Source organism: Brienomyrus brachyistius, chromosome 3 (genome assembly GCF_023856365.1).
Source record: "Brienomyrus brachyistius isolate T26 chromosome 3, BBRACH_0.4, whole genome shotgun sequence".
Classification (NCBI taxonomy): Eukaryota; Metazoa; Chordata; class Actinopteri; order Osteoglossiformes; family Mormyridae; genus Brienomyrus; species Brienomyrus brachyistius.
This window is the reverse complement of record NC_064535.1, coordinates 15,915,682-15,938,001: the sequence shown is the minus strand read 5'-3', so window position 1 is coordinate 15,938,001 and position 22,320 is coordinate 15,915,682. Positions and strand designations below refer to the sequence as shown.

The 22,320-nt window shown below is 42.4% G+C and overlaps 1 long non-coding RNA gene across 1 annotated transcript; it reads right to left on the bottom strand.

Annotated features, from left to right (window-relative positions):
* Positions 1-14,109: 14,109 nt before the first annotated feature.
* On the bottom strand, positions 14,110-20,583 carry LOC125739220 (uncharacterized). The gene is made up of 3 exons (XR_007397093.1): positions 20,489-20,583; positions 20,242-20,355; positions 14,110-14,165 (listed from the first exon to the last, which is right to left on the bottom strand). It is a non-coding gene; the product is annotated as an uncharacterized LOC125739220 (long non-coding RNA).
* Between the last annotated feature and the right edge of the window lie 1,737 nt (positions 20,584-22,320).

Sequence of the window (22,320 nt, the reverse complement as noted above, 5' to 3'; positions counted from 1 at the left end):
GTTTCCCAGCATTACTTAGCCGCAGTCCAGTAATAACGGTGTTTGTCTCTTTTCATTCTGTCTGATTAATTACTCTTGATTGAGATGCTGGTTGAAGGGGCTGCTCAGACGGAATCATGGTACGGCAAGTAAAACAGACGAGGCCCCAGTGTGGTCCTCTCAGTCCCCGGGGCAGGGGCAGGGTGGCCTGAAAAGTTGTGCAGGCCGTTAGGACACGCAAAATCCCGTGATGGGCACCTTTGGGTCCAAGTTCCTTGTTTTCCACCTGCAGAGAAGATGAAACAGAAAGGGCTGGGGGTGGAGGGAGCTCACTGAATAGAAATCGAAGGTCGTCATGAAAGAGGGATGGCTGCCAGGGTACGGATACGGAAAGCGCCGGAGGGGAAAACTTTGTATCAAGGTAACTTTTCAAGCTCAGATACACCAGCCCATTTGTAGTCACCCTGGAATGCGCCAAGTAATAGAACAAGCAGGGGGAAATTTCATTTTACTTCACTGTATATTCAAAATGATTTTACCGGTTTTTATCCTGTATGAGATTTACTGGATCAGCATGGCTCAATGGATAGTTTATTATGATGTTTATGAATTCTGCTTCCATGTATATGTGGTTTACATGTTCTCCCCATGATGCATGTTTTTCCCATGTACTCTGGTTTCCTTCCACAGTGCAAAAAAATGTGATTAGGTTGCCTACACCTCAGAAACATTAGGCTGTCCTTGGGGGGGGGGGGGGGTGACCATAATAAAAGCTGGCAACTGGAGGTAGGCGGGCAATTGGGGCAGCAATGGTAAAAGTTGGCGACGGGGGGAAGATCCATCCATCCATTCATTGTCCAAACCGCTTATCCTACTGAGTCATGCGGGGTCCGGAGCCTATCCTGGAATCAATGGGCACGAGGCAGGGAACAACCCAGGATGGGGGGCCAGCTACACTCACACACCATTCACTCACACATGCACACCTATGGGTAATTTAGCAAGTCCAATTAGCCTCAGCATGTGTTTGGACTCTGGAGGGAAACCGGAGCACCCGGAGGAAACCCCACAACAACAAGGGGAGAACATGCAAACTCCACACACGTGACCCAGGCGGAGATTCGAACCCGGGTCCCAGAGGTGTGAGGCAACAGTGCTAAACACTGCACCAGTGGTTGATAGAGAGAATTTCCCCACTGGGATAGATACAGTAAAAGTATCACTTTTCATTCTATGACTAATGCATATATACACTGATATCTTCACGCACCATTAGAGGGGACCCCACGTACCATAATTTGATAACCACTGGCCTGTAGTGTTTAAGTCTGTGGGTGATGAACTGGCTCAATCGGTGTGTTTCACTGCCTTCTGCCCTATGCTGCCTGGGACAGGCTCCAGGCTCGCTGTAGCCCTGTACTTGGTAATTGGTTGGACAATGTATGGATCTACTGGACTAATTAAGTTTCAGTAAGTTTCAATTAAGCTCTGTGATCAATGGTCCAAATACAGGGACCCAGCTGGACCATCGACATGCACCACCGTGCCACCACAGCTTATACACTAGGTTTTAGCAACTGTTTCTTAAAATGTAAAAACAACGACAATTTTAGATGTCTTAGATGCGGCACAATTATTAGGAAGGCCGTACACTGGCAATTAAAATGGCCACATGTATGAAAGGGGATTTTCAACAATAAACCCCAGTCCTACTGTCACCTTAGGTAACCCGGAATCTGTATATAAAAGAAAAAATCAGTACTGTTATCTGAAACTTTCTTCGGCGCACAGTGACTTCAGAAGAAAACCACAAGAAAAAAAGTAAACCAGGTGAGGAAAGAATGTACTAATGAGGACTTTGTGAAATATTCATGAAGGTGATAGACGATAAACACACGTGGTCATGGTAACAACCAACGTTATTAGCTAACAGAAGCACAGACACATAGGGACCGGGCCACTGCTGCATAAGGAATGAGGAGCAGGTGTTTGCAGTGAAGGAGCCCCTCCCCAACACACACACCCCACTGTTCAGGCAATAAAAAAGTAATACCTTCCCCGGCCAGCCATGACATTATTATTATTTTATTGTTTAGCTGACACTTTTATTCAAAGAGTCTTTTCATATTTTTGCTCGGTTACTGTATACAGTGTAATATTTTTTCCTGAAGAAACCCAGGTTAAGTGCAAGCCTCCCCCCCCCCCCCCCCCACCCCCCACACACCCGTGTGATCTTCACTGGGTCCTGCCCTGGTCTTATTCGTGATTCATTTCCAGTGTCTCCCCTTTTTGATTTATGAGTGTCTCCCTGAACTAAGCTGAATAAGTCTAGTGAAAACATTATTTTTGCATCGTAGGGATTTAAGTGACAGGCGACTGACAGCGTTCATTAAAGTGGGTTTACCTGGTAGTCCTGCATGGCGTGCCATTGCCGAACAGGTGCGTGTGTGAGCGTGTGCACACGCTCCTGAGTGTTTATTCTATGGTCGACTTGGAAACACTTCAGGCTTGACGCCTCCAGTTACCTCTCACAGCATCTGCAGTCACGCATATTTTTTGCGGGGGTGCGTGGCTCCATCGCAGGGGATCTTGCCACTGCGCCTCGTCCCCTCACTCATAGTAGCCCCCCCCCCATTAAGCTATGATTTACACACCACTCCATAAATGATTCCTTGCAATTAGACAGCACTGCCAAGACTCCATTCTCAAACAGCTGAACGCCATAAACAGCATTAGGGTGGGCAATCAAATTCAGCGGAGAACATATTTGGACAGTCTGGATTTAATTACAGTCCTGGTGGCTGATTCTGGAAATTCTCTTACTCAAGTTCTGGTCTCAGCCTGCTTACAGAGAAACACCTGTACTTTACACCTCCATAAAAACAGAGATATCACTCTGAAATAATTTGCAAAATAAATTAGTGCATTCGTATATATTCATCCCAGAGGTGAGACGTGTACTAACTCCGTGGTCAGGATCAGCTTCCTGAAGTTTAGTGTATTTTAGTTAACATCCTTATTCTACAGATAAATGTATATAATTTTTTGGTGTTATACCTAAAAATTATCCAAACTCCTCCCTTATATTCCTGCAGTGATTAATGATATTTAGTTATTAATAATATTTAGTTAGTCGGAAATAGATGAATCGGACCTTTCTCCAAGAATTATTGTCATTTTGTATCAGTAAACATTCATTTATAATAAATTGAAGCAGACGACAAACAAACTACAGAAAAATTTGAGTCAGTTGGTCAGGATCCGACCTCAGACACAGCAGTCAGTTTATTTAAAATGCTTTGGCTTTGTTCTTTACATTATACAGTTTTATGCATAATTTGAAATCAGGAAAATATGTTACAATGTCACTCTACACTTCTCTGAGAAACAATGCAAGAAAGCTTCAGATTCTCAAAATACATATTTATTTAGAAGTCAACTAATATTAGCTTAAGAAACAGCTTTGGATTGTGAAAGATGCTGATCTGTATCTCTGGTCTCACTTGTAATGTTTTTTCTTGTGTGCTGTCGTCCAGAACAGCACCAGCCAATGTTCCAATAAGCTGTGCCTAAATCTGGAGCCGGGACCAAACTTTACTGGGGAAAGTGCCTTTCTGCAAAGTTCTCTGCAGGCTTTCAAGCCTCATGTGTAAAATATAAGCATAAATGAAATAATCCCTGCCTTATATAAGGTTGTATACCTCCTACACAAGCACTGAAATACAGGTAGATAACGAAATATCAATTTGACAAATATCAGTTGGCTAACACGCAATGGCACCCCACCCTGAAATGCATGCATGCAGAAACGCACGCACATACGCACGCTACTGCTTTTCAAGTGAGCACGTGTACACATGCGCTCACGCAAACACACACATACACTGGTTTGTAATTATATCTTTGTGGGGACTCTCCTTTCATTTCTATGGGGAAAACTGCTATCACTACAGGATGACCTTTACCCCCACCCAGTCCTAACCTTAAGCATAAGTAACCAAACAAAATACAAGACTTTTGGAATTTTTACTTATTTGATTGCATTCACAGATCTTTGTGGGGACCTGAAAAATGGCCCCCACAATAACAATAACAAGAAAAAAAACGGTTTTTATTACATTGTGACCCCACAATGTAATATAAACTTAATCCACACACACACACACGCACACACAGGGTCTTGGCAGGGAACTGAACTGTGCCAATCACTGTGTCAAACCTGTCCAACAAGACATCCAGTAAACCAACTTAGCACATATTTTCTTCTTCTGACATTAAATGAATATTTAGACAATATGCACATATCATCATTCATCGTTCTACAGATAATAAATAGCTCTGCACGGAATAAAAGATGCGGGCAGGAGGAATGATACCGAGAGAGAGAGACAGAGACATAACATGGGTGGAGTTTGTAGCGCATAAGTGGCAGTGACTGACACTGGAGAGAAGCAGTTCCAGCACGTGTCACACAGCTGAGGGACTGGAAAACAACATGAACACTGTCAAGCAGGTGGGGCTTCTCTTGGTTTTCCTGCTCAATGGGGTTCGCACAACCGAGGAGCCAGAACCAACCTTCCGAACCATGGGTAGGTCCATAGAAATGGGTTTCTGCTTCGGGGCGGACTACATTGTGGTTTACAGATCCAGCTCGGATGGGGACCTGCTGCTGGCCAACTCCTCTGAGCCGCGCAGACATTCGCCCCTGCTGCCCGCTAACATCAGTGACAGAGTCAGCTTCACCACGGACATCGCTGGACTCCTCGGCCTGGAGCTCCACTCCCTCAGACCGCCTGACTCCGGAGTTTACAGACGGGAATGCTGGCAGGATGAGGAGCTCGGCAGACAGGGGAAATATCACCTGATGGTTTGTCTTCGTGAGATAGATCCTCTGGACATCCTACTACTGCCTGGAGGTAATGCCGAGCTGTTTTGCAATCACACCTCGAACAGTCAGAGAAGAACTATCCGCTGGTATCGTGAAACGTACCCCGAATTTACAAGGACTCTATTCTTGGACACGAGTCAATCCATGGAACCTCTTCAAGAGGACCTAAAAGGCCATTTACAGGTGCGTAACAATGGCTCCTCTCTACATATTTCCAGCACTGCGTTGAAATTCAGCAAGAATTTCTATTGTATGCTGCTGGAGGAAGACAACTGCCTCAGCTATCAAAAAATGCAGCTACCACTAATCAATGAACCTGATGTTAGAACAGTGCTCCGCCTGACTGGGGAGGAAGTCATGTTCTCATGTTCCTCTGAATACACCATTCCGGAGCTGCTCTTCTGGGACACTCCATTAGGAATTATTGACTGGGAATCAGGGACTGCGACCAGCAAAATGCCTGAGAGAGACGACCCTGACAGCATACATAAGACATACGAATTTGATAAGGAGAACTATGCTTTTGTTATCCACTTGCTCTCAGAAGAACATTCTGGCCAGTATAAATGCTTCTCCCCCTTGCCTGTCAAGGAATACTCCTTGACTGTTTGCCCTGTGACAGAGCCCATCAGTACCTCCTTCATGCGTGGGGACAAGGCCGTTCTGATCTGCAATCCTGGCCTGAAGGAGCTATACAGAGTTCAGTGGTATCGTAGAAGAGGCCCGGAGATGGATGACCTGCTTCTGGACACAAAGGACCCACAGGTCCCTGAGGAACTGAGAGGCAGGGTGACCATGTCCCCAGTCGATTTTTCGCTTTCACTCTCCAATCTGTCTGCTGAGGACCATGGTGAGTATATGTGCGTAGTCTTGGACGATGGCGACTACCTGTTCAGCTACGATCTAGATGACCTGCCAGACAGCGGTTTCGAAGAGATCTGCATCGCGAGCCAAACACATCACCTGCTGTATGTGGGCGAGGTCACTGCCCGCCATGCTAGCTCCAGCTTGTATGTAGTTTGGGGTGCTTTGGCAGGCTGTGTGCTGCTGGGGGTAGTGGTAGTTGTCCTCCTCGGCTACTGGGTGACTAAGAAGAGGGCCTCTCGACGCCTCAGGGACCCCTCCAAACAGCCAGGGCCCCAGGACTATGACAGGGAGCCAAACGAAGAGATTGCTTGCAATCAAAGGTTGGATCCAACTTTGCACAGCCTTTAACTATGAACCTGCCAGTCAAAAGAACTTTTGAAGACTCTGACATAGCTTTTTGTGGTATATTTTTAGGGGTCCAGTCACCAGAGGTGCTAGATCCCTATTGTTTTTTGCATATGTCTTTGTTCATTTTATGTTGTTTAGTGTGATCATGCTGGTTTGCAGCTTACATTTTCACCTATATGCTGGATGTTGTACTGGAGAAATTTAGTTTAAGTAACTAGCACTAGGTCATATATCAAGGTGAGAGTTTCAGGTGAGAAGTTTGTGCCCTTAACTGCCAAAGCTGCCTGTTATTTTTTGGCTGACTGTGTAAATAAGCAGTATAGATAGTTGATCATTATGCTGGTCAGTGAAGTGGACACATGGCTGCCCTGTGACTGTGCCTGACAGCTCAGGTCTGCGTCTTTACCCTCCCTCCCCCCCATGACCCTCTCCTCATTCCCACACAAGCCCTGGGGAGCCCCAGTCGTCATCGTCGTGATGCCAATCCACTCCTCCATGGTCATCAGATATAGCTGCTGTAGCTGTTTGATCCTGCGGTGCCACTTTAGATTAGTCCCTTGGGCTATATGTGATGCCTTTATTCTAGTGGATAAGTAAACCAGTTAGATTGCTTTACATAGTAAATCACATGAGAAATCATGCATCCTGCGTATTACATTGGAGAAAAGTCAGAGACACCTTGAGTCAGCCGATTTCTCATGCTGACCTGAATGTGACTGGAATGTCGTGTTTGCTTTTCGTTTATAGCAGAGGGGATGTGATTGGTTAGCAGTGGAGGCTGTCCTGCATTAACCTCCTTTCTTTCATGGTCATTTTCCTTTTAATTGTGACCCTGCTCTCTGCATTCATCTGTTATCTTGGTGACTCAGCTGATGATAAACAATAATTAAAACTAACCATATGTAAATCTGAAATGTGTGTCCAGGGAATAACAAAAGAGTATTTTTAATGCATGTGCAACAGTGTATTATGTAATAGTGCCGCCTTATGTAATAACACGACAAAATGTAACAAATTTTCATCGTTGTCACACACCGTGTAACAATGCAACAATGTAAACAATGTATACAATGTAAGTAATGTATACAATGTAAGCAATGTAAATAATGTAAACAATGTAAACGTAACATGCTTTCTCAGCTATGTGCTCACAGGAGCTAAGTTACATCGATTTAATTCTCGTCCAAATCGTTTCATTAAGAACCACAAAGAAAAAGCTGCAGTCAGGTAGTTTTCCAAATGACACACTGAGGACACAAAGCCTTCAGGATCTTGCCACCAGGGTGTGCATCTCAGGAGAAGATTTGACAGGAATTACAGGGGTGGAGAGTAATCTGTAAAAACTCCAATTCAGTATGAAATTAAACCTGACTCACGTTCACGTTCTGGGGTAAAAAAATCATTTCATAATTTCATGAAAATATTTGGGCAAACTGCATACTCAATGAGTCCCTTCATTTTTATGAAATACATGAAAAACGGCAGGATTCATCCTTTTACACGTTTCATCTGCTCAGGTAAAAATGCCTCTTGGCATTCGGCAAAGTCTAGAAAACAATTTCTATGCTCTGGTTCTTGCCTCAAAAAAAAAACCTAAAAAAAACTATAAAATTCAATCTTGTAACTGATTCTCTCATACATATGATCTACAATCTTCGTATTATGATCCATTGGTCAAAGGCCAAAGATTAAAAAATAGAAAATTCATTTAATTTGACGCATCGGCTACATCATTCCAGAAAATGTAGGATCACTCCATTCTGAACGGTGAGAACCCAGAGTATCAGAGATGACAGGGTGAAATAAATAGTTTCATGTCAGTCCTTTTTTTACAGCAAGAACATCACTTAAAAATAGTCTTGCCAAATAGACAGAACTAGTGGATCAAGCACACTGACAGTTGGGGGTTGGGGGGTACTGACTTTTATTTCTGTCAGATAATCCGATAAAACATTTCCGTTCCACTGGGGGTCAGGGGTGTTGGGAAATAACTGCGGTTCATCCTGACTGGTCGCACCTGACAAACAAGCTCAGTTGTCACACTAATGAAATTGGTTAAAACTAACAAACATCTTGTGGTGATCAGCTATGTGTTAATATCAAATAAAAACAAAAATCTTCCCCCTTAACAAAAACATTTAAAGAGCACTTTACGTCAACTACAAAACCGTTACGTAAAAATCCCTGCTGACAAACAGACACAGTTTCCAGAAAAATTTTGGGAGTCTGGATTCCTGCACAATCGTTTCCTAAAAAATGGTCATTAAAATAAATGAAGACAGTCTCATTTAATAAGCAACATTTTGCACGGACTTAGCTTAATTGAACAAACAGTTCAAACAATCAAGATCATTGATGAAAAGAGTGTGTGAACCTCTAGGGTAATGACCTCTGGAGAAGAGGGTAATTGGAGTCAGGTGTTTCAATCATTTCAGATGTAGGTTTGACCTGCCCTTCTGTAGAAAGGAAAACACACAATTCTGCTTACCTGCTATTCACTACAGAATTCGGTTTAAGTGCACTACTGCCCAATCAGATGGGATGTCAGAGGATCTCAGAAGAAAAGTTGTTCATTATGAGTGGAAAAGGTCACAAAAGGATTTCTAAAGGCTCAGACTGCAGGCAGGAAGTTTAGAAAAGGAACAAATTCAGCATTGGTGCTCCCCTCTCTAGGGGTGGGCATCCTACGATCAGGGCTAGGGCATGCTGTATATTCCTCAAACCAGTGACAAAGGACCCTGGGGTGTCTGCTAAGTAAGGCTCCCCAGACCTGTATCACACTTGATATTGCCTGTGTACCTAAGTCTACCTTGACAAGGACACTGAACAACTGTGATGTTCATGGGAAGGTTACCACAGAGAAAACCACTAATCTCCGAAAACCAAACATGTTGTCCATCTTGCTATACTACTGCAACAGTGATCTGTGGACAGGAAAAGATACAAAAAAACCCGACTATTTCATCAATATATGCAGTGTTATAGCTGGAGTGAACAAAAACACTGTATATCAACAGCAAAACATCTCAATTGTGTGGAATGGGTATGATGGTGTGGGGCCGCTTCACTGCCTGAGGGCCTGGACGGCTTGAAATCATAGGAAGAACGATAAATTCCAAGTTGTATGAGGAAATTTTATAGCAGAATGTCAGTGCGTGTATCTGCTGTGGAGGAGTTGGATCGTGCAACATGGCTCATGTAGATGAAATTCCACTTTAGAGTAGCCAGCTTGGAGTGATGCCCTCAATCCCACTCAAATGCTCTAAAGAAGGACATGCAAGTAAAACATCCCTAAAAGATTTATAAACTGAAATAATTTTGTACAGAGGCAGGAAATTGAATATACCTTCTAATCAATGTAGTTCCAATCAGAAACTACAGAAAGCATTTGTGCGAGGTTCTTGCCTATAAATATGCACGTTCTCATACTTTTCCCATGAGAAACCTTGACTGTTTAAATCACTAGTAACACTTTACTTGAGGAGGCACAAGCAATTTAGTAACTCGGTTATTACTTAAGTACAAACCATGAACAAATATAGTGACTGTATGAAATACATCAGTCATTATGATTGATCATGATAAACGAACATGGGATCGGTGTGCAATTAACACTTAGTTTCTGATGAATTCATTAAGAGTGTGCGACCTCACGTAAAGTTTTACCAAATCATTTGTTCAATAAAGGTACAGTAATGTAATCTTTTGTGCGTGATTTCACAAATGAGGCTTTTTATTATTATGCCATAGATGAAGATCAGATGGTATTTGTTTTCATGCAGAAATCCATCCATCCATTTTCCAAACCGCTTATCCTACTGGGTCGCGGGGGGTCCAGAGCCTATCCCAGAAGCAATGGGCATGAGGCAGGGAACAACCCAGGATGGGGGGCCAGCCCATCGCAGGGCACACTCACACACCATTCACGCACACATGCACACCTATGGGCAATTTAGCAACTCCAATTAGCCTCAGCATGTTTTTGGACTGTGGGGGGAAACCGGAGTACCCGGAGGAAACCCCACGATGACATGGGGAGAACATGTAAACTCCACACACATGTGACCCAGGCGGAGACTCGAACCTGGGTCCCAGAGGTGTGAGGCGATAGTGCTAACCAATTAGTAACCAAATTAAAAATAAAAATCACAAACCTTTTCTGACCAGTGCATTTACCATGAATACGTAGCATGGCTTCTAAGTAATGGTGCATGTTCCAGTGTTTCAAGACAGCTCATGCTAAGGAGTTTCGAAATGGCCCCCGCTGAGCTCCGTCCCCCTCCATCTGTCTGTCTGTCAAACTGGAATTTCTTCCCACATCGGCTCCCCACCTACCACTGCTCTGGGACCACACAGATCTCCACAGACCCCACAAATGCAGAAGCTGGGGCCTCTGACTGCTCACCTGCCACTCGGGCCGTGTTCTGCCCGGTAACACGCTGTGACCTGATGCCTTGGGCGCGCCAGCCGTTGCATACATGCTACCTTTATGGTTCAGCTTGAAATCTCAAGCAAGTCATATGAGGCTTGTTCCAAAGAAGAAAAAAAAAGAAACATGATCTACTTTTTAAAATAATCTGATGAAATATGCCTCCTAAATGAGTATATTACACATTATTTACTACTCACCAATGTTACTTCATACTAGGGCTGCAGCTATTAATTATTTTATTAATCGAGTAATCTATCAATTATTCCATTGATTAATTGAGTAATCGGATAGGAAATACTTTTGTGTTATTAAAGAGCAATAGTAACTATTCAAAGGTGGAAAAAGACAGGTCTCTTAAAATGAAAAACTCGTTGATTTACTTTTTAGAGATTTTTAATGGTTAAACTGCACACGTCTGTCAAAAGAACTAAACCCTTCTAGTGCATTTATGTACATAAGTTTCTTCTTTTCTCTCTTAGCTCTTGTGTACCTGGGACTTTCAGGAAACACTAATACATTCCTCGGATCTTTAGTGACCCAGCATATATAGGCTATATTTTAAAGCTAAGCCACAAATAACTGTAACTGTGCAGGCTTCACCGAAGACAAAGACCAGTTTTGAAACACTTTTTACATGTCAAGCACCGGCCCTCCTGCAAGCAGGAAGTTGCTATTTCCGCATGCAGCATGTCAAAACTTAATTCCTTAATTTTTAAGGGCAAAAAAAAAATCATTTAATAAATTAACATAGAAATGTTAAACTTCCAAACAATTTTGAACCTTATGCCATTGAAAATAATGTACAAATATTAATATTGTATAATGTTTCATAAAGGCTGCCATGCAAAATATGCTTTTTGGTTTAATAACATATATAGAAACCACCCAAGTGTCCAGTGCAAGAGTAATAATCCTCCGTGTGAGACAAGGTGATCACTGAGCAGTACGTAGTCGCCTGGATTGAATGAAGTATCAGAGCAAAGAATTTGTGTGGAAGGTTTCTTGTAATAGAGCCATTCGATGTACTTGATGAATCGTATATGTATCTTTTACACAACCAAAAGTGTGGACAAGTCAATATTTGATCTAGGTAAGAGGAACATAATAATCATGTTGTAATAATGATGATAATAATATTAATCAATTTTCCTTACCCTCTTGTCCAGTGCAGGGTCACAGTGAGCCTGGAGCCTATTCCAGCAAACACATGCTGGCGACATTATGGGTGGGACATGTCAGTCCCTCACAGGACACACACACTCACACATGAAACAGTTCAGGTTTTATACGTGATAGATTAGATTAGACTGAATTGGATAGACAAGACTGATTGACAAGATAGACATGACTAGACAGGTAGACAGACAGGTAGATAGATAGATAGATAGATAGATAGATAGATAGATAGATAGATAGATAGATAGATAGATAGATAGATGGATGACTGGATGGATGGATGAACGGATGGAGGGATGAACATATGGACAGATGGATAGATAGCATAGCACAGTCCACCCGCCAGTTACTGCTCACAGTGACCACAAATGATTAACATTAGTACATGACAGCAATGCCCCCACTCACGCGTACCAGTTACACCCCTCCCCCATGACACACAAACTGGACACTGCATCAGTTTCATACGACTGTGGGCCTTGATTACTCGCGCAGTGTGTTACAGAGTGAGCGAGCCAGCGGGAGGTAAAGAAACATCGCAGGGCCAGCTTTGGGTGAGCGCTGGCGTTACCACAGCAACCTGTCTCCAGCACCGCATCTGAAGTCGCCTCAGGTAATGAAACTCAGTTTTACCCTGATTGGACTTTGTTAGAGTTTAGCCAGGAAGATTCAGGAGGTTGATGGGTCCAGGGCATGCGCCCTGTGAGGGGTGAAGTGCAAGGTCAGAGAAGCCAATGGGTGTTAGCATGAGTGCTACCCTGGCAGTGGTTTTATTAGCTGGATGCTACTCTCAGTTTGACTTGTGAGCCCTCACAGTTAAATGCTGTTAGAAGGACTTTGGCCTGCATGTCGCATTCTGTGCTCGTTAATAAAACCCTCTGACTGATTCTCCCTTGCAGCTCTGCCCTCATGTGGCTAACCTTTGGCCCCAGAACCAATTTCAACAATATACTGCGTAATATAATTGCTAAGAAGCTAATCATCAGGAGGGCGTAAGTGTGACTGGAGAGATAAAAAAACGCTAAGATGGACACGCTTCCAGATGCAGGTGTACAAGTTACAACAATCGCCTCTTATGTAACAAAAATATATTTAAATATATGGACATCTCAATTTATTTATATATTTCTTTTTAAAGTGTCTGCGCAACAATACATTACAAAATATTATGCAAAAAGTATTGTAAAAATATATTGCAATATATGGAAAAATACTAAAGGAATTGCCGGTTCAGATACATGTGTCACGATCTGGGGCGAGCAGACAGGCGATCGTGCGGGTCGGCTGGTATGGAGCAGGCAACAAGGCAGATATCGGGGCAAAACTCGGGGTTTATTAGGGACCACGGACTAGGAACAGGGAATACAAGGGATACCATTACCTAACCACAATGACGGACAAGGGAGGCAAACAAGACTAGGACTTAAATAAGACAAGACGGATTAAAGTAATTGGACACAGCTGGAAACGATCAGGGAGGCACTCGTGGGTAATCAGGGGGCGTGGCAAACACGAGGAGCGGACAAGCCGGGTATCACAACATGGAATATTTATTCCATTTTATATTTAACAATACACTTCATAATATATTCATAATTTCCATGTACTATATACTGTGGGAAAATGTATGTGCAATACATGTACACAATTAAAAGGAATATATTACAGACTAATGAGCAATCAATCAACAAAATTCTTTAATTCGGTTTTGAAACATACAAAATTATTTTCTCTATATGTGTAATGGTTATAAAATACAGTTTTTCAAACTCATGTTGTCAAACTTATTACTTTTTTATCTTCAAACGTTGAGCTTTAAACAGGTTTTAAAAGAGGTTCAAACCAAGAAATACAGGACTATGCAAAAGTCTTAGGCAGGCAAAGAAAATGATGTTTAGATTATCCTGGTAAAACTATGATTTTATGCCTGTCAAAGTGTGTCAGCTCAGCCGTTTCAGAACCTCTGCTAAAATCATCCTGGTATTTGCAGCGACCGTCCAGTGCAGCCATGTATTGTTTGACTTGGCCACTAGCACACCTCATACAGCTAGTCAATCTGTCACTGACTTTTTAAACCAATATATGTAATTATTTAATTGAGCTGTTGGTGAAATTTAACAAAATCGTAGAACGACTGAGGTGCCCCTGAGGAGAAGTTTGGGAACTGAAGCGGTGTTCATCTAGCCATCCAAGTAGATATCAGTAACTTTTTAGAAAACAGAAGAAATTATTACTACTGTAGTTTTTATTGTGTTATTCTTAATTTGCACATGTTATAATGTTAAATTGTGTTTTTTGTTCTAAGCCAAAGTACACTTGCTACCCAGATTTAAACATTTCTTTGGACTGCCTAAGACTCATATTTGTCCATGCTCCTTATTTGCTTCACCTGGTGCCTCAACTCACAAATTCTTATGTTGATTGTTTTTCTTATATCTGATATCTTGGCCCCTGGATGGTGGTGTAAAACAGCATCTGTGAAACAGAGCAATAACAAATAATTAGACATTCGCATAACACAGAAGGAAATATAACAATATCCATAATATCTAAATTAAATCATGAGAAAGCAGTCATGCTGTGACTAAAGTTTATAAACACAATTTAAGAACCAGATAATGCCATATTAATGCTGATAAATGGTGCCTTGAGATTTTAGATTTTTTTAGGAGATTTTTGAAGAAATGCAGCCGATTCTAAATCAAGGATGGTTTGGATTTTATCAAATAGGTTGTTAGGGGGAAGGCTGGGCGATATGGCAAAATATTTTATCCTAATATTTTTTTCCTATAAAGCGATATAGATAATTATCGCGATATATTTCAAGTCAATAATTATTTCAAAGCTGTTTTTTTTAATTCCCTAAAAGCTGCCCTTAAACAGTTTCAAAAGGTGAGAAAAGTGACAAATTGAATAAAGGTCACAAATTGTTCATAGGGCTTCACACTTGAAAACGAAAACAGTAGCTTTGCTGCTACGTTTTTTCGTTCTGACTCATTCGTTCCACAAAATTTTATTTGACTAAGGCTGGACAATCCATCCATCCATCCATTTTCCAAACCGCTTATCCTACTGGGTCGCGGGGGGTCCGGAGCCTATCCCGGAAGCAATGGGCATGAGGCAGGGAACAACCCAGGATGGGGGGCCAGCCCATCACAGGGCACACTCACACAACATTCACTCACGCATGCACTCCTATGGGCAATTGAGCAACTCCAATTAGCCTCAGCATGTTTTTGGACTGTGGGGGGAAACCGGAGTACCCGGAGGAAACCCCACGACGACATGGGGAGAACATGCAAACTCTGCACACATGTGACCCAGGCGGAGACTCGAACCCAGGTCCCACAGGTGTGAGGCAACAGTGCTAACCAATGCACCTACCTAAAAATTTAATCAATAAAATATACAAACAAAAATCAACAATAAATAAATCAATAAATGAATTAAAATCAACATCAGTCTACCGGTACGCTATATCTAGAATCATTTAACCTTTACCTTGCGGAAGGCATATCCCTCGTTATATCCGATCGAACCCAGGAGACTCTACTGAGTCAAAACATGACGAATAAGTTAAATGAATCGGAAGTTGCAAATTAGTAGCTAATTTTGCCATTAGTTTGAGCGACATGGGCGAATACACGCAAGGATTTCCAGGACAACGGAATCAGCAACCGCACTGAAAGTGCAGCAGTGATCCATATTTCCTGCTCCAATTAACATATATTTGAAACTTAAAAATGAAAAAGCAAGGTAGAAAATGAAAAGTCAATTTTGAAAATGAAAAGACAAAAGGCTTTTTAATTTTATTTTTTTAAATTTCACATCTGACTCATACATGAGTGGAAAATTCAAATGCAAACGGTGCTACTTCATTTTCATTCTCATTATGGCAGGATTTTCGCACAGACTTTGAGAGAAAGACCACACACCCCTAGTCCCAAACTAAATGGAAAAGTAGAGACGGTATTTTCATTTTATCATTTTCTTGCAGATTTTTTTTCTTTCCAGAAAATACCTCCCATTTATCTGTTTTGTTTAATTATTAATCAGTATCACTTAATGTAGCCAAGAGGAATATTAATTTTATTAAATCTTTTATACTAACCATTAAATCAGAACACTAAATAATTTAATGTGTATAGATAGTTAATATACAGGGACATATATTTCCTTTGCATAATGGTAAAATACAAAAACAGGCATTAAGTTGACTCATGTAAAACTGTAGTACAGCTTTTGTCTTCATTGCAACTGTTTTTTTATATGTATCAATACATTGCCATACAAATTACATTATATTGGAAAATATAAGCGCTAGTCTCCCATATATGGAAATGTACTATTTAATCTATTGTATTATGTTTGCCAATATATTGCCCTATATTTTTGTTTTGTAAGGGACAGTATGAAAGAGTAGGAGACACCAGGACACCAAAATGTTCTCTGTGTTAAGAATTTTAATATTATATATTATAACTGTTGTCACCAAACATTAGATGAGATGCTGCGTGTTGTTTTTTCTTTGCTAAGAAACAACATTTCATCAATGATGATTAAAAATGGACTGCAATCCCTTAGACAAGAGGAAATAACTATAAAACACAGAGCACAGCATAACAAAAGCATTTTGGTGTGTTATGTGTTATGTAATCATGTACATAATCAAACCCGGAAATGGAATCAATGTGAATTTTTGAAATGTACAATACAATATCAGGAGAGATTAATATCAAAGACACTCACAAGTCAAATTAATACCAAGCAGTTGTTTGGGATTATAGAATATTAAATTTCTCCTTATAATAACGAGGAAAACAGTGTTACACCTCCTGAAGGGGCAGAGGTGCGATTTGTGTATGCGTGCCAAGGCATGTTTGGGCAGGTATATGAAAACACCAAGCTTCAGGAGAGCAGTGCTGGGAATCTGTCACTCCTGACCCCTTTTCTGGGCTGGCTGCTTGCTGACATCATGTCTTGTGATATTTGTGACCCCAACATTAGCTCTTGGCTGTGAGAGCTTCATTGCATATTTCTGTCTTTAATCTAGATAAAAACATTTTCAAAAATGTAAACTGCTTCCAGCATCGATGCCTTTTTCTGGAAATCTGCACTGCACTACTTATTTTCTTCAACAAATTCACATTTTTTTCTTACTTAAGTTAGAGGATTTTTCTGTGTGTAAGTTTGGTAAATATTTATATACATGTTTTTGTTATAGTAAGAAGTGAGACCCAGTTCAAAACAATTACATATGTCCATATACACAGAGGCACAGATAGAGGACAATTACAATTAGAATTACAGCTATTATGTTCTCAGAGAGTACAGGAGTCACACTTCAAGGCAGTTAAATCTGCAAGCTGTAACTGTGAAGAGATAGAAAAAAATATCAATATTATGGGAATACTGAGATTCTGCAATTTGAACATCAAATGTGATATGAACATCATGTCCATCTTTAGCCAAGAGACCATCACAGGAATGAGTGAAGAGAACATCAGGGACTAGGGGTGTGTGCTCTTTCTCACAAAGTCAGTTCCAGACTGGGCAGCATGCTACCGAAGTCCAGTTGTTTGCGTATATTTACGAAAACCCAAAATATTCATCAAGAAGGGGAATCCCCCAGCATGGTTCATAGGTTTGGGTATATTACCAAAGCAGAAATTCTACTTTTCTCACATTGGGGATACTCTTACATACTGGGAGTACAGTCCATCCATCCATCCATCCATCCATCCAATTTATCCAGGATCACGGTTAGCTTGGAGCCTAGCCTAGGCCAAGAAGCACTCAGTAAGAGTCTTGCAGTCTGGTGCAAGGCACAGGGATGAGGGGCATAGCAACCAGGGGGAAATGTACCCTCAAATATTTAATTTGGATGAATTCACCCCCCTCACGATAAATAGACCTTTGTATTTAACTGCTTAATTTGTGTTCCAGCCAATGTAAGATTCACTCTTATCCCATTGGCAGGGCACATTCCTCACAGTCACACAATTACACTTCAATTCAATTCAATTTTATTTATATAGCGCTTTTAACAACAGTCATTGTCACAAAGCACTTTCCATTTAACCGGCCAGAACCCCCACCAAGCAAGACTGAGGCGACACCACGGCTCCCAGGTCACACGCATTGAACGTGAGTCACACGCATTTCCACCAGTTCACACACTCGCATGCCACACGCTGAGAAGTAAGGGGTAACGCCAACCAAGGTGTCCCGTTATATGGAATTATTGGACGATGCTCAGGCATACAGAGTGGAGTTTTCCTCCAAGTGCACAGCTGTCCCGAGTTATACAGAGTTAATGGGCACCTACCAGCCAATCAGAAAACAGCATACGTTGATCCTCCTGCAAGCATGTATTACATGGATGCGTATATACACAGATCGCAGACAAGGTGGAAGTGGAAGAGCAAGATCCGATGAATGCGTCAGGCAGGGCTCTCAAGTCTCATGCACCGACCACAAGACACACACTGCCCCCCCCCTCCCCCCCCAACAGACATAATCTCACTTCAAACTTTTGATGAAACTCAAGAGCCCTGATTATACACTAAGGGCAACTTAGAGGTATTACTGTAGATGTGGGAATCTCACTCAAACATGGTAAGAACATGAAAACCCCACATGCACAGAGCTGGGAGCGGGAAACTAACCCACAACCCCAGAGGTGGGAAGCGAATGAGCCATTACACTACCCTGAAATTGGGAAATTAACTTTGGGAGTCAGCCAGCACAATGCACTACCTGGCATTTGCAACCCTGTAACCAGTAAATGCCAGATGCACCCAGTGTAGAAGATGATCGAACAGATACATCCGAGCAGAGCATCATGTTAAAATATTTATAGCTGTTGTTAACTGCCCTGGTTGCGCCCCCACCCCTCACCCTTCCCATGAGCCTTACTCATACACCCCCAGCCCGTTAAAACCTGCGGTCTCTCACATGTACAGCTGACCCGGCTCATTCCTGTGTTACCAGCATACCAGCTTCATTGTTCGATGCAATTTCCATGCGCATTTCCCAGTGCCAAACGTTCGCTGCTCAATCAATATTCACGGACAACCCACGGTGCAGCAGTCCAATAAAATAAGACAAAAAAAACGATTGCTTGCAAACGTGCAGACGTCCTGGGGATTCCCATCTGGTGGAGTGCACAACTGACCCTCCGGTGTTAGCAGCTAATGTCCCCCCTCCCCGTTTATGTGCGTGTGACATTTCCACTTTGCTAACAACACTGACAAAAATGGTCAGTTTTCCTACTGTTAAAAACACTTCGCTCTCAAACACAGATTTGGACTGAAAGAAAGTCTGATACTGTCAGCACAATGAAAGAGGAATCACAGTTTTGGCTCATATCCCCAGCTAATCTCCCCAGAGTGTATAAACATCTCCCTAGAATTCTTTGTCAGTTCAGATCTCTCTTTAGTATGGCTACATTTTTGCATGCACTGACACTATTCTCACTATGATGACTGAGGACATGGAATGTGTCTGTAATCGCATACTTGTTTCCTACAGTACATACTAGATGTAATATAGTATGTACAAATCCTCTGTATGGTCCGCCATACTATATTCAATATCGGTTGCACATACAAGTGCACAACCGACGGACACCGGAGTTGTAACCAGTAACTTGCTCAGAATTTCCCTCAAGATGGCAGAGGAAGTGCAATCTCTATACAAGTTTAAGTAGAAAACAATGCCCAGTTACATGAGTTGATTGGAACATGTATTTTTGTGTTGATAGTTTTTAACAATTTTTAACCTTCACGAGGGGATCAAGCTACATAAACATCTGGTCAATTATTATGCAAAATGGCATATGCAGTTTGTCTGGGTGCATGCATACACACAGTATGTACTACATTAAGAGTCGAGTAGTAGTCTTCTAATGAAATTCAGTACATAGTGTTTAAGTATGCAATTTATAATATAGTAGTGCTTTATTAATGCCTGTGGGGAAATTTTCTTTTCACCTCCCCCATCTTGCTTTCCGTGAGTCACACATCCAGATGGAAGCAAGCTTGTGGGGGCAGAGCACTGGGTCGCCCAACATGCAGAGCCCCTGGAGCTGGGGGGTAAGGGCCTTGCTCAAGGGCCCACGGACATGTGACTGTTCTGCTGGGTCTGGGGCTCAAAGGGACCATCTTCCAATCACAGGCACAGAGGCTTAGCCCACTGAGCCACATACTCACACTCGTTTGGGAGGACCCATATCTATGGTCACGGAGGCATCTGGATAGCATAGCATAGGGGACAAAGTAGGGAAACATCCTAGATGAGATGCCTGTCCATTGCAGGACACATACTCACACACAATCTGACACTATGGGTACAAGTGCCAATTAGCCTAACCGCTCGTCTTTGGCCTGCAGGAGAGAACAAGATAACCCACAGAAAGCCTGTATGGCATCGGGGAAGCATGCAACATTCACCTATGCACAGGGGCCAGTGGAGGTGACTGTCTGCAGTGCAGGTCACTGTGCCAGCCGCACTATATTATGTCGTATTTTAGATGAATTAGTTCACTTACAGAGGTGCACAGAGGCTCACATCTCCAAGGCTGAGGGTTCAAACCCCAAGCCTGCCTGATAAGTCTTGTCTTTTTTCTCTGTGGGTTTCCTCCAGGTTCTCTCTTTTCCCTCTGCTGGGCAAAAACATGCACTTAAGTGAATTTGTGTCCCTAAATTGCCTGTAGTTTATAAGTACCTTATTCCGTCTTGGATGGACTCCAGGCCTCGTGTACTAGAAAAGCAGTAGGAATATGATACCATTCTTACCTTCTAACCTGCCCCATTTCCTCACTATCTGGTGCAGGCATTTCTGTAGGATTTAGGACTTCCTGTTTCCCTTTTAGAACTCATATTCTTTTGGGAAGCAACTCCCGCGAGGTGCAGCGTAACAGGAAAGACCACTTTGGTCACAGGTGGCACAGGCCGTATCGATTTCCGTGACAGATCGTGGGGCTCGACTGCACTGTTTTGAGAAACATGCCAGACTGAGTGCATTTTGTGTGAAAGCAACCGTGAACGACTTTCTGTTTCCAAAAAAAAAAAAAAAAAAAAAAAAGAACGTAAATAATGGCAAACTGGTGCTGCTCCCGCTGTTGATTTCGGGGAGTGCCAGTAACAGGCATTTAGCGGGACTGAAACACCTTATGAACATAAGCAGTAACGCGGTACTGTGGTGCCAAGTGCGACATGAGGGAGTCCGCTTTGTTTCTGCGGCTAACAACCCAGCGCTAATGTTTCTTGTTATCCGCCGTAGCTTGGCGACCAAATGCTTTTCTCCCACGTTCTCTTAGTCAGGCCAAATAGCTGCTAACCCACATATATTTATATAATACATAAATCATGGGGGGGGGGGGGGGGGGGGGTTACTGGCCTTAATATCCATAGTTCCTTACTGAACTTAACAGTATTGCAGTCTGTACGATGCAAGGGTACCAGGATGCTTCAGAGTAGGACAGAAGATGCATCACAAGCATCAGGTTGGAGGGGGGAAGGGTGGTGGATCTGGATGCTAGTGCGGGAATAAATTACAGCCTGGAAGGGAGAAAAGGACAGAATGTTTTTCGGCTTTTCCGCACTGTCCCCGGGCTGGCCTGCAGAGAGGCTGACAATACTTAAAGGCCTTCCAGATTTCGCGGGGCCTGCTCCTGTCCTGATGACAGAGAAGACACATCCCTCATCTGAGGATCAATAGATTCCTTTCCTCCGGTTTATTAAATTCATATCCAGGGTGATGAAGGAGCTGTCTGGCAAAAGGGAAGTCGGAGCCGCCCTCCCCAAGCCTGTGTGGTTATATGCCTTTATAATTCTCCATACATGCCCCCCCCCCCCCCTTCCCCAGGGAGGCCGAAACATGCAGTACAGCCCTCTGAACAGCGAGGTTAATCCTTAACCAGCTGATGGCTGTTGTTGTCAGGACGACGTCTTGACCACGGATGCAACATGACCATGGATAAGGACGGGATACTTGAGATGTGGCTTAGCTTCATAAACCTTATAAATCTGGCATTATGTTTTGAGTATTTAGGACTGTCTTTGTCTTTATTATTATTATTATTGTTGTTGTTGTTGTTGTTGCATCTCCAATTTTGTGTCATGCACTCAGGGCTCATTAAGACCTTAATGGATAAGTACTTAAGGAAGCTGTATGGATGTATGAATGATGATGATGATGAATATAACTGTTTAGAGTTTGGCACTGTAGCCTTGCTTTGTGGGACAGGCTCCAGGTGCACTTTGACCCCGTATTCGATGAGCAGTAATAGAAGATGGATGATTATTCATTTCAGCAAATTGACAGAATACGCAGTGTGATTCTTTGCCACCAGCCCACTGCATTTACAATTCTGCGGGGCTGTCAAAGTTTTTCCACTCTTTTGTTCTCTCTCATCCCGCTTTAAATGTCAATCAGCACAAGCGAGTTCGCTTAGCAATTTAATGTTTTTTGAACGCACATGCATTCAAAAAAAAAAAACTCTCCACCTCTCAGGAGCTGCACAGGGGAGACAGAGACGTGCAGGATGGCTGGACAAATGCCCCATTCAGCGTTACACAATGGAAACCATCTGTGAGTATTTGGCAGCTGGGGAACTTCCAAGTAT